Genomic DNA, 11,092 nt, shown 5'->3' on the forward strand with positions numbered 1-11,092 from the left:
TCCTACACCGACGGATGTGTCCATTCCGTCTACCTCCTCGACCCCGGATCCTTCTTCTTCTACACAAGAACTGATCCGACTGATTAGAGCTGTCATGGACGACAGACTGAAGGAGAACCAGGAGTCCATCAGGTCTATGATTGGATCCAGAGAACCGAAGAAGATCTCGGTTAAGGATCTCCCAGCTTGCTCTCATGCCAATCCGTGGAGGTATGCAGAGCATATGGTTATTGCGACCGGCAGGATCTTTGTTAGTGACAAAATCGGCACGGTCCCGTTGGAAGATGTGGAATTCTTCCCAAGCTTCGAGGCCTACCCGGACTGTTACGTCCGGCTTCGTTCTGAACCTGCCTCGAAGGAGGAGACCGAACCTAAGGAAGAGATAGTGTTCGATCTCGCAAAGGCCCAGGCTATGCTAGCCTCCGCATTTAAGAGCAGGGGCTTTACCTGCTCTAAGCTTCCTGCCTTGAGCAAGAAGCATCCTACTTATGTCGCTCCCGACACTGCGATTCTTCCATTTTTGGAAAAGGCCTTGGCTGCATGCCTTAAAGCGGCGGAAGAAGGGAAACCCTGCCCTGCACTGGAGGAGTGCAGACCCTTCTCCATCGTAACGCCCCCTGACACTAGACAATGGAAAGATGTCCAACATACTTTCGTTGTGGGTAGGCTCGATCCTGACGTTGCCGGACGTCAGTTTAATGAAGACCTCCCTAAGCTCAATGATCACCTCCTTCGCCGGGAACAAGACACGAAGGAGAGGCTTGCAGCGTCTCTTTCTCATCAAGTCCAACTTGAAGTTATGGCCTGTGACACAGCAGTACCCGATCACTACATGGTACTGGCCAAATCCCACTTACTCACGGTAATGAAGGACTTGTACCATTTCATAAAGGCTCGTAGAGCCTGTCGTGAATTCGTGTTTGTCGGTGCCACCGTGAAACACGAACCCCGGAGGCTGATTTCCTCCAACATCTGGGGAAAGCACCTGTTTCCTTCGGACCTTGTCAAGGAAATAACGGACAGAGCCGCCACGGAGAATAGGAACCTTCTCCACAAGTGGGGCATGTCCAGGAAAAGGAAAACCTCTCAGGACGATGGACCTCAGCCTAAGAGGAAACCTCAGAAACCGAAACCCCAGCAACGTCAACAAAGACGTCAGTTTCCGGGACCCGCTACCTCCCAAGTGGTTGCCCAACCACAACAGACCTTTCAATTGGTCCCCCAACCGGTGTTGTCACAGTCACCGGTCTTCACCCCTGCCTTTGAGCAGCCATCCACTACCTTTCATGCCAGAGGTAGAGGCTCGTCCAGGGGTGCAAGCAGAGACGCCTCTCGTCGTCCCTCCAGAGGTAGAGGAGGAAAGGGAGCTAGCGGCCGAGGCAACAAGTCCTCGGGACACCAGAAGCAATGAAGTGCTTCCGGTGGGAGGAAGACTCCGCCAATTCCAGGATCGTTGGACCTTCGATCCTTGGGCACACAGCATCATCAAGAACGGTCTAGGCTGGAGTTGGGTGCAACCACCCCCAATCTTCCAGCGGTTCTTCCAACAATCGACCCCCATTCTGGAAGAATATGTTCTAGACCTCTTGAACAAGAAGGTGATAAGGAAGGTAAAGTCCACCAGGTTCCAAGGGAGACTGTTTTGCGTTCCCAAGAAGGACTCAGACAAGCTCAGAGTCATTCTGGACTTATCCCCCCTCAACAAGTTCATAGAGAACAACAAATTCAAGATGCTGACGCTTCAACAAATAAGGACCCTTCTGCCTCAAGGTTCCTACACGGTCTCTATAGACCTGGCGGATGCCTATTGGCACATTCCAATGAACCATCACGCTTCCTCCTACCTAGGATTTCGACTCCAAAGGAAAAGCTACGCCTTCCGGGCCATGCCATTCGGCCTCAATGTGGCCCCTCGGATCTTCACGAAGCTGGCAGACGCCATAGTACAACAGCTCCGCCTAAGAAACGTCCAGGTGATGGCCTACCTCGACGACTGGCTAGTCTGGGCTCCATCGCCCAAAGAGTGTACAAAGTCTTGCGACGAAGTTACCCAGTACCTAGAACACCTGGGATTCAAGATCAACGAGAAGAAATCTCGCCTCTCTCCGGCTCAGAAGTTTCAGTGGCTGGGAATCCACTGGAATCTTCAGTCACACCGCCTTTCCATCCCCCAGAAGAAAAGGAAGGAAATAGCAGGGTCTGTCAAGCGACTACTGAAATCCAAACGCATTTCAAGACGACAGCAGGAACGAGTTCTAGGCTCTCTACAATTCGCCTCAGTGACAAACCCAGTGCTTCGTGCACAGCTAAAGGATGCCGCGGGAGTCTGGAGACGATCGGCATCCATCGCTCGAAGAGACCTCAAGAGACGGCTTCCAAACAGACTTCGACGCCTCCTAAAGCCGTGGTCGGAAGCAATGGCCCTGAAAAGGTCCATTCCTCTCCAACACCCTCCTCCTTCACTCAACATCCACACGGATGCCTCACTGGAGGGCTGGGGAGGTCACTCCCACCTGAAACAAGCTCAAGGGACCTGGTCTCCACTATTCAAGACGTTCCACATAAACATCTTGGAGGCCATGGCGGTCCTTCTTACTCTGAAGAAGCTATCCCCGCCGCCCTCGATCCACATCCGTCTAACCCTAGACAACTCGGTGGTAGTTCGTTGTCTCAATCGCCAAGGCTCAAGATCGCCCCAGATAAATCAGGTGCTTCTCCCAATCTTCCGTCTGGCGGAGAAGAAGAAGTGGCACCTGTCTGCAGTTCACCTACAAGGATTCCGCAACGTGACAGCGGATGCTCTATCTCGGACAAACCCGATAGAGTCGGAATGGTCTCTAGACGCAAGATCATTCTCCTTCATCTCTCATCAAGTCCCAGAACTTCAGATAGATCTCTTTGCAACGAGCGACAACAATCAACTTCCTCTGTACGTAGCCCCGTACGAGGACCCCAAGGCAGAAGCGGTGGACGCCATGTCACTGGACTGGAACAGATGGTCCAAGATATACCTGTTCCCTCCCACCAACCTTCTGTTGAAAGTCCTCTCCAAACTGAGAACCTTCAAAGGGACAGCGGCCCTAGTGGCTCCCAAGTGGCCCCGGAGCAACTGGTACCCCCTGGTCCTGGAGCTGCAGCCCAAGCTGATCCCTCTCCCGGGCCCAGTTCTCTCTCAACAAGTACAGAAGTCGACTGTCTTCGCTTCATCATCGAAAATCAAGGACCTTCATCTCATGATTTTCTCTCCCTTGCCGCAAAGAAGAGGTTTGGGATCTCGAAGAAAAGTCTAGACTTCCTAGAGGAATACAAGACCGAATCCACGAGACGGCAATATGAATCATCCTGGAGGAAATGGGTCTCCTTTGTTAAAGCAAAAAATCCTAAAGAAATCACCATTGATTTCTGTATGTCCTTCTTCATTCACCTTCATGGACAAGGATTAGCAGCCAATACGATTTCGACCTGCAAATCGGCTTTGACTAGACCAATTCTATACGCTTTCCAAATTGATCTGTCCAGCGACATCTTTAACAAACTGCCGAAAGCATGTGCTCGCCTACGCCCAGCACCCCCTCCGAAACCGATCTCCTGGTCACTAGACAAGGTGCTCCATTTCGCCTCCAACTTGGACAACGATTCATGCCCCCTCAAGGATCTGACTCAGAAAGTTATATTTTTATTTGCTCTCGCCTCGGGAGCTCGAGTCAGCGAAATAGTGGCATTATCAAGAGAAGAGGGACACATCCTGTTTGCTGATTCAGGAGAAGTGACCCTCTCCCCTGATCCGACGTTTCTCGCCAAAAATGAATTACCCACCAAAAGATGGGGCCCTTGGAGAATATGCCCCCTGAAGGAGGATGTCTCTCTATGTCCAGTAGAGAGCCTCAAGGTCTATCTTCGCAGAACTTCAAACTTTGGTGGAGGCCAACTCTTCAAAGGAGAAACATCGGGCAGCGACCTGTCACTGAAACAATTAAGAGCGAAAATCACCTACTTCATTCGCAGAGCGGATCCGAACAGTACACCCGCTGGTCATGATCCTAGAAAAGTGGCATCTTCTCTGAACTTCTTTCAGAGCATGGACTTTGAGAGCCTTAAAAACTTTACGGGCTGGAAGTCCTCGCGAGTTTTCTTTAAACATTATGCGAAACAAGTGCACGAAATCAAACATTTTGTGGTAGCCGCAGGTAGTGTTATGAAACCTGCACCTAACTCTGCGTAGAACAGTGAGTTACTTGGGACTCTAACTCTTCGGGTGCCTATGTTGACCCTCGAGTGATTCATAGTGATGTCTAAAAACACTTAGTGCTTTTATAACTGTTCTTATCCCAGGTGAAATGTCATAGTGTTACACAAGTGCCGCATGCCTTGAGCATGATGTGTTATTTAAAGACTTGCGTTCCTCGAGAACGAGTACCTACTAATCCTGAAATTCCCTTTCAGATTCAAGAGCAAGCCTTTATTTCTATGTACATTATTATTACTGTAAATGAACTTTACTTTTGCTGTAAATTATTTAATTTCTGCATTGTGAAATAAAATTTCTATTTTATTACTTATGCGTCTCTTTCAGCTCCTACTTACTATGAAATACATACTATCATAGTTTTATTTACTCCTCCTTTCTTATGGTCATGAAGAATTTAAGATGTCCATTCCTAAATTATATTCACCTTGCCTCAGTAAGGTTCCTACACGAATACTTACTTCTGATAATCAGGAGATGAACTCTACGCACAGTGCCCAACCACCACTGGCCTACTTCAGAATGTTCCTATACAAATATCAAACATTCTGCTTCATCTCTAAGCTCTTAAAAAGTTCTTCTGTCAAGATGAATAGCCCTTCAATACCACTTTGACGTCGGCATAGCCCATGGGAACTTCCTACCAATGGGGGGCAGGATATTTCGTTCCTATGGTTCTTACCTAAGATTACTTTGCTGTTTTGTCAATGCCTAGGCACTTAACTCTGGGGGAAAATCTACCACGATACATTGATTCTCTGGTACTCTTCCATCAGGACGCCATGGCTTGAGCCCAAAAAACGGATTTTGAGCGAAGCGAAAAATCTATTTTTGGGTGAGATAGCCATGGCGTCCTGATGGACCCTCCCTACTACTTCGTTCAGTTTGCTCCCACCCTACACAATTGTATCATGGTGATGGGCAGCAACTGGCGCCAGGATAAAGACGCGCGTGACGTCATTAGAGCAATGGCGTCCGTTTGTTTACGTCTCGAGTATCAGTAGTAGCCACGAGTGAGATTAGCTGTGGAACGGCTCCCAGCTATTCTCAGCCCTTACACACCGAAGCGTTAACTCTGTTCGGGGTGGAGATAGCTATGTGGCACGACCAGACATGCGTGTCCCCTGTTGTATTACGATGTCTTAAAGGGAAACCTTTGAGATACTCGCTCCAGAAGTTAGAATTCTGTGATAACCTGTGGTTAAATTCTCTGGGAATATCTTAGTAGTCTTATACCCAAGGAAGCTACCAAACAGGAACCTTCCATCAGGACGCCATGGCTATCTCACCCAAAAATAGATTTTTCGCTTCGCTCAAAATCCGTTTATGAAATTGTCGTAGAATGGTGCAACTTGTATAGGTTATCAGTTGTGGAAAGTCTTGGTGGATTGTTTGGCTACCATGTGCATGTTTTTTTTTTTAGTTAAAATGTCGTTCATCACCACGAGGACCATTTTACCGCGAGTGCCCCTTTTTCATTTTTTTTCATTTTTTTGCCAAGTCATTTTTCCGTAAGATATTGCCAAATAGTGTCGTAAAACTTTTGCTTGTTTAGTGTTGGAAAGTGTGTCTAGATGATCTGGCTACCCATGCATGACTTTGTTTTTGTCAGATACGACGTAGTTATTGGTATATTGGGTATTTAACTGCGGTTACCAATTTCTGTTTTTTTTTCAATATTTGTAAAAATTACTACGTAGTAAGGAATTGCCGTATATTATTCATTTTTTTTTCATGTTTATGTGTTAGAAAGTGTGCCTTGATGGTTGGGCTAACACGTGCATGTCTTTTTTTTTATCTGAGATGTCGTATATTAGAATGTCGGGCATTTTACCGCGAGTGTCCCTTTTTAATTTTTTTTAATTTTTTTGCCAAGTCATTTTTCCGTAAGATATTGCGAAATAGTGTCGTAAAACTTTTGCTTTTTTAATGTTGGAAAGTGTGTCTAGATAATCTGGCTACCCATGCGTGATTTTGTTTTTGTCAGATACGACGTAGTTATTGGTATATTGGGTATTTAACTGCGGTTGCCAATTTCTGTTTTTTTTTCAATATTTGTAAAAATTTACTACGTAGTAAGGAATTGCCGTATATTATTCATTTTTTTTTCATGTTTATGTGTTAGAAAGTGTGCCTTGATGGTTGGGCTAACACGTGCATGTCTTTTTTTTTATCTGAGATGCCGTATATTAGAATGTTGGGCATTTTTCCGCGAGTGCCCCTTTTTATTTGTTTTGCATTTTTTTGCTTAGTCATGTTACCGTAAGGAATTGGCAAGTAGTGTCGCAAAACTTATATTTTTATAGTGTTGGAAAGTGTTTCTAGATGATCTGGCTACCCATGCCTATTTTTTTTTTAGCCAGATATGGCGTATATATAAGTATGTGTTCGATTTTCCTGTGATTGCCATTTTTTCGTTTTTTCCCATTTCTTTCAAAATTACTACGTACTAAGGAACTATCACAGAGTAATATTTCATTTATATGTTTATTTGTCGGAAAATATGCCTTGATGGTTTGCCTAGCACGTGGCTGAAATTTTTTTTTTCTGAAATGCCGTATATTAGAATGGCCATTTTTCCACGAGTGCCCCTTTTTATTTGTTTTGCATTTTTTTGCTTAGTCATGTTACCGTAAGGAATTGGCAAGTAGTGTCGCAAAACTTATATTTTTATAGTGTTGGGAAGTGTTTCTAGATGATCTGGCTACCCATGCCTATCTTTTTTTTAGCCAGATATGGCGTATATATAGGTATGTGTTCGATTTTCCGGTGATTGCCATTTTTTCGTTTTTTCCCAATTCTTTCAAAATTACTACGTACTAAGGAACTATCACAGAGTAATGATTCCTCTAGATGTTTATTTGTCGGAAAATTTTGTTTACTTTTTTTTTGATTGAATATCATCAAATTTTTTTAGCTAAAATATTGTTTTACATTTTTTTTTTTCGATTTTATTTCCCTTCAAAAAAAATTTTTTGGGTCAGAATTTTAATTTTATAAACGTAAAATAATCGACAATTATCCAGCAACCCACCATACAATTTTTATGCATATCCAATAATAATTAGATTAGTAAATAACACCTTGAAATTGACATACCCTACCTACATTTCAAGTGGCAGATTAGGGAGTCTGAGTCAGTGTGGTTGGCGGCCATTTTGTGGACATATCCGAAGCGTAAGCTGCCCTATCTATATATATTCTTGTTCCCTATAGAATTTGTGATATTTTGGTATATTTTTACCTGCATAAATATCATATTATATATTAAATATATGTATTTTTTTACGAAATTTCCAAGTACTCAAAAAATTACCTTTAGATATGGCCCCTGATATAAATGTAATTTACAAAATAATGAAGATTTTTTTACATATTTCTATTTTAGGATAACATATGTTTATTCCCTAAAAAAATTAGCCACTTCCTATTTCATTTGGGTACCCAAAAAAATTCATGAAATTTGGACAATTTTTTTTGGCCAAAAAAAGTTACCCTTTTTTTTCTCATTTCAGATCTTCACCTCCATGGGTCTGACTTCATCCAAAATACATCAAGATGTGTCCTAAACATTCAAGAATCAATTCCTAAAAGGATTTGTGTATATATGTATAAACTTTTTTTTTTATGAATTTTTATGTCAGGTCTTTTTTTTTTCTACTTAATTTTTTAAAATATTTATAATAAATAGTTTTTCTGCAGATGAGTAGTATTTATCTTTACAGTTGTTTTAAGCATTCATTGAAGTTTTTTTTGGCAAAAGAAAAAAGGAGGTTACTGCAAAAACTGATTTTTCAAGAATTTTTTTTGGCGTCGGGGTCGTTCGCGTCCGAGTATACCCTTAAAGGGGTGTCCGAGGACCGTACCTATCCAGGGTTAATTGTAGGTAAATTAAAAATTAAAAAAATACAATTCACATGAAAGCCAACTTAAAATACTGTTGAATTGGTAATAAAATAGATAATGTGTCTTGTTCAAATGTGTAAGCTGTATAAATATATCATTTTTGAAGGAATAATAAACACTGTTCTGGCTACGATGATAGATGTGTGCGTGTGAATCTGTTGAGGCAACGCCCAACTACAGCTGAGAAGATACAGCCAATCAGAGGACTGAACTCTCCCGCCAATAATTGCTGTTCAGGGAACCTGCCCGAATTTCCATAAAATCTTTTACAAACGATCTAGCTGAAGATTTTTCCTTTTTTTAAGGGAACGAAAGATGTATTTTCTTCAAAATACATAGAGTCATTCTGTTATGAGAAGTTTTGATAACACCTTTCATAGAGGGATATATTCTGATTGCTAAAATCTTTAATTTCTTTATTCAGAAAATACACCTGGGAAGTCATCAAGTGAAGTAAAACTATCTAACTTTAATTCGCATTTATATATATTTCAAATATAATGTAATTCATTAATTGCACAAATGATGATGACCAAATCATATGTTTATTAGGAAATGTGTCGTCATAAAAGGGAGGGATAAAATACCCGCTGTACATATATTTCAGAGAAATTATGAAATAAAATATGCAAATTTCAATTTAATTTAGTCATAAAAAATAGGTTTTAAATTTCATTGTTGTATGCATTAGAAGAAAGAAAGAAGTAGGATGAAAAAGCCCTTTAACAAGAGCGTTTGAACAAAATCTCTCCTAAATTTGACTCGTTTGTCAACAGCAGCCCATTAGTCAAAGTAACTTTTTCACCTTATGCGTTTTCTTAGCGGGAAATATCAGGCTTCTCATTGGCTAATTCGTCCTCTGCTGTGATTGGTGGTTGTATGTGGGTACAGGTAAAGTACCTATACTTATTGTAGATAAATTACTGCTAATAAATTACAATTTATATCATAAAAAAAACAAAAAAAATTCTCAAATTTTTATTGAAATAGATAATGGATATTGTTCAATTGCTTAAACTAAATGAATACGTAATTTTCGAAGGAATAATTAACTGGGTTCTGGCTACGATGTATGTATGAATCTGTAAACAAAGGCAACAACCAATCACAGCTGAGAAGGTACAGCCAATCAGAGTGCTGGACTATCTCACCCAGAGAGAGTATCGCGGACTTATGCGTTACTGTTTGAGAAACCTACCCAAATTTCCGTGAAATCAGAGCACCGGACCTGAAGACGTTTTGTTTTTTAGGGAATAGAGATACATTTTCTTCAAAATATATAGTGATAGTCCCTTATAAGATGCTTTAATAACATATTTTATCAAAGTGATAAATTATGATTACCAAATTATTATTTTAATAAAAAAAAAAAAGAAAAAAATGTCTCTCTGACGTCAGGAGGAGTGGGATGAACTTTAAAGCTTGTCCAAATGCCTGCTAAATTTCATTTGCTGGTTTGAGTGAGGCATTGAGTAACTAGGCTAATACGTAATATTCAAATAGATACTGTTATTTCACCAATCTTATTTAGTGAAGGAACTACATTACATGATTGTGATTCGTATTTTGTTACATTTCAAGAATAATGTAAATTATTCGAAGGAATAAGTGACCGTTTATGTTACAATGTTAGTGTATGTGAAGCTATAGTAAACAAAGGCAACAGCCAATCACAGATGAGGAAGTTATAGCCAATCAGAGGGCTGGAATGTACCGTCATGACAGAATTCCAAGCATTTATGCGTTGCTGTTCGAAAAAGTAATACAAATTTCGTGGAGCTTAACAGTCTTTTGGATTTAAGGGAATCAGATATAATATATGAACAGTCCCGTATAAGAAGAATAAATTATGGTTACCAATCAGTATTTCCATGAAGAAAAATACATCTTTTGGACGTCATATGAAATAGGTTGAACAGTTTGTTAAAATGACTGATTGATTCTGTTTGCTGGTTGGAGCTTATCGGATAGTAAGTAAAACGTGGCTAATATTCAATATTCAAATCATCATCATCTCCTCCTACGCTTATTGACGCAAAGGGTTTAAGGGCCTCGGTTAGATTTCGCTAGTCGTCTCTATCAACTCATCAGCTCCCAATTCACGCTTCATGGTTCCCAGCCAGGAATGGGGGTGGGGTTGATGAGAATGGTTGAATCTGTGCGTAGGGTCAATATATATCTAGATATATAGACATTTCTGACGTCTCGGGTGCACCATTGCATATATATATATATATATATATATATATATATATATATATATATATATATATATATATATATATATATATATATATATATATATATATATATATATATATATATATTTACGAGTGTTAAAAAAACCGAGATGTCGAATTATCAAACATAAAATGTAAGAGTAAGATGATAAAGAAATTATAATTTTGTGAAAATGTGATACACTTAACGCGCACTAATAATTTCCTCAATTTATTTCATTAGCTACAATGATGGATGACGCTAATATAAACTCCTACATTACCCCGTGGGCATAGCAATTTTGATACTAGATCTAAGGAATGTTGCAGTCATGGCATCTGAAGGAAGCACACTATTGGCCTACATTGTTGGCATTTAAACGCAAAATGCCATAGCTCACCATTTCCCCTACAAAAGTTACGATTAATTCGCTGTTAATTTACTTGAATCAATTGTTACGAAAACTGCAAACTTAAAATACTAACGAAATCATCACGATCGCTGAAGACGAATAATTATTTTTTATAACGGTACTTCAGAGTAACTAACAACGCTAAGCCTATACATTACATAGTGATCGTTTATTGCCTACGGCTGTTGTTTTTAATAGAATTTCTCATCTGACCTATTCGGCGGACTAAATGAAAGCCAGGAAGGAGGAAACCCTCCATGGTATTCGCGTAGAAAACTCCTGGAACAGGAAGGAGGTTCACTTCAATG

This window comes from Palaemon carinicauda, chromosome 26 (genome assembly GCF_036898095.1).
Source record: "Palaemon carinicauda isolate YSFRI2023 chromosome 26, ASM3689809v2, whole genome shotgun sequence".
In the NCBI taxonomy this organism is placed as follows: domain Eukaryota; kingdom Metazoa; phylum Arthropoda; class Malacostraca; order Decapoda; family Palaemonidae; genus Palaemon; species Palaemon carinicauda.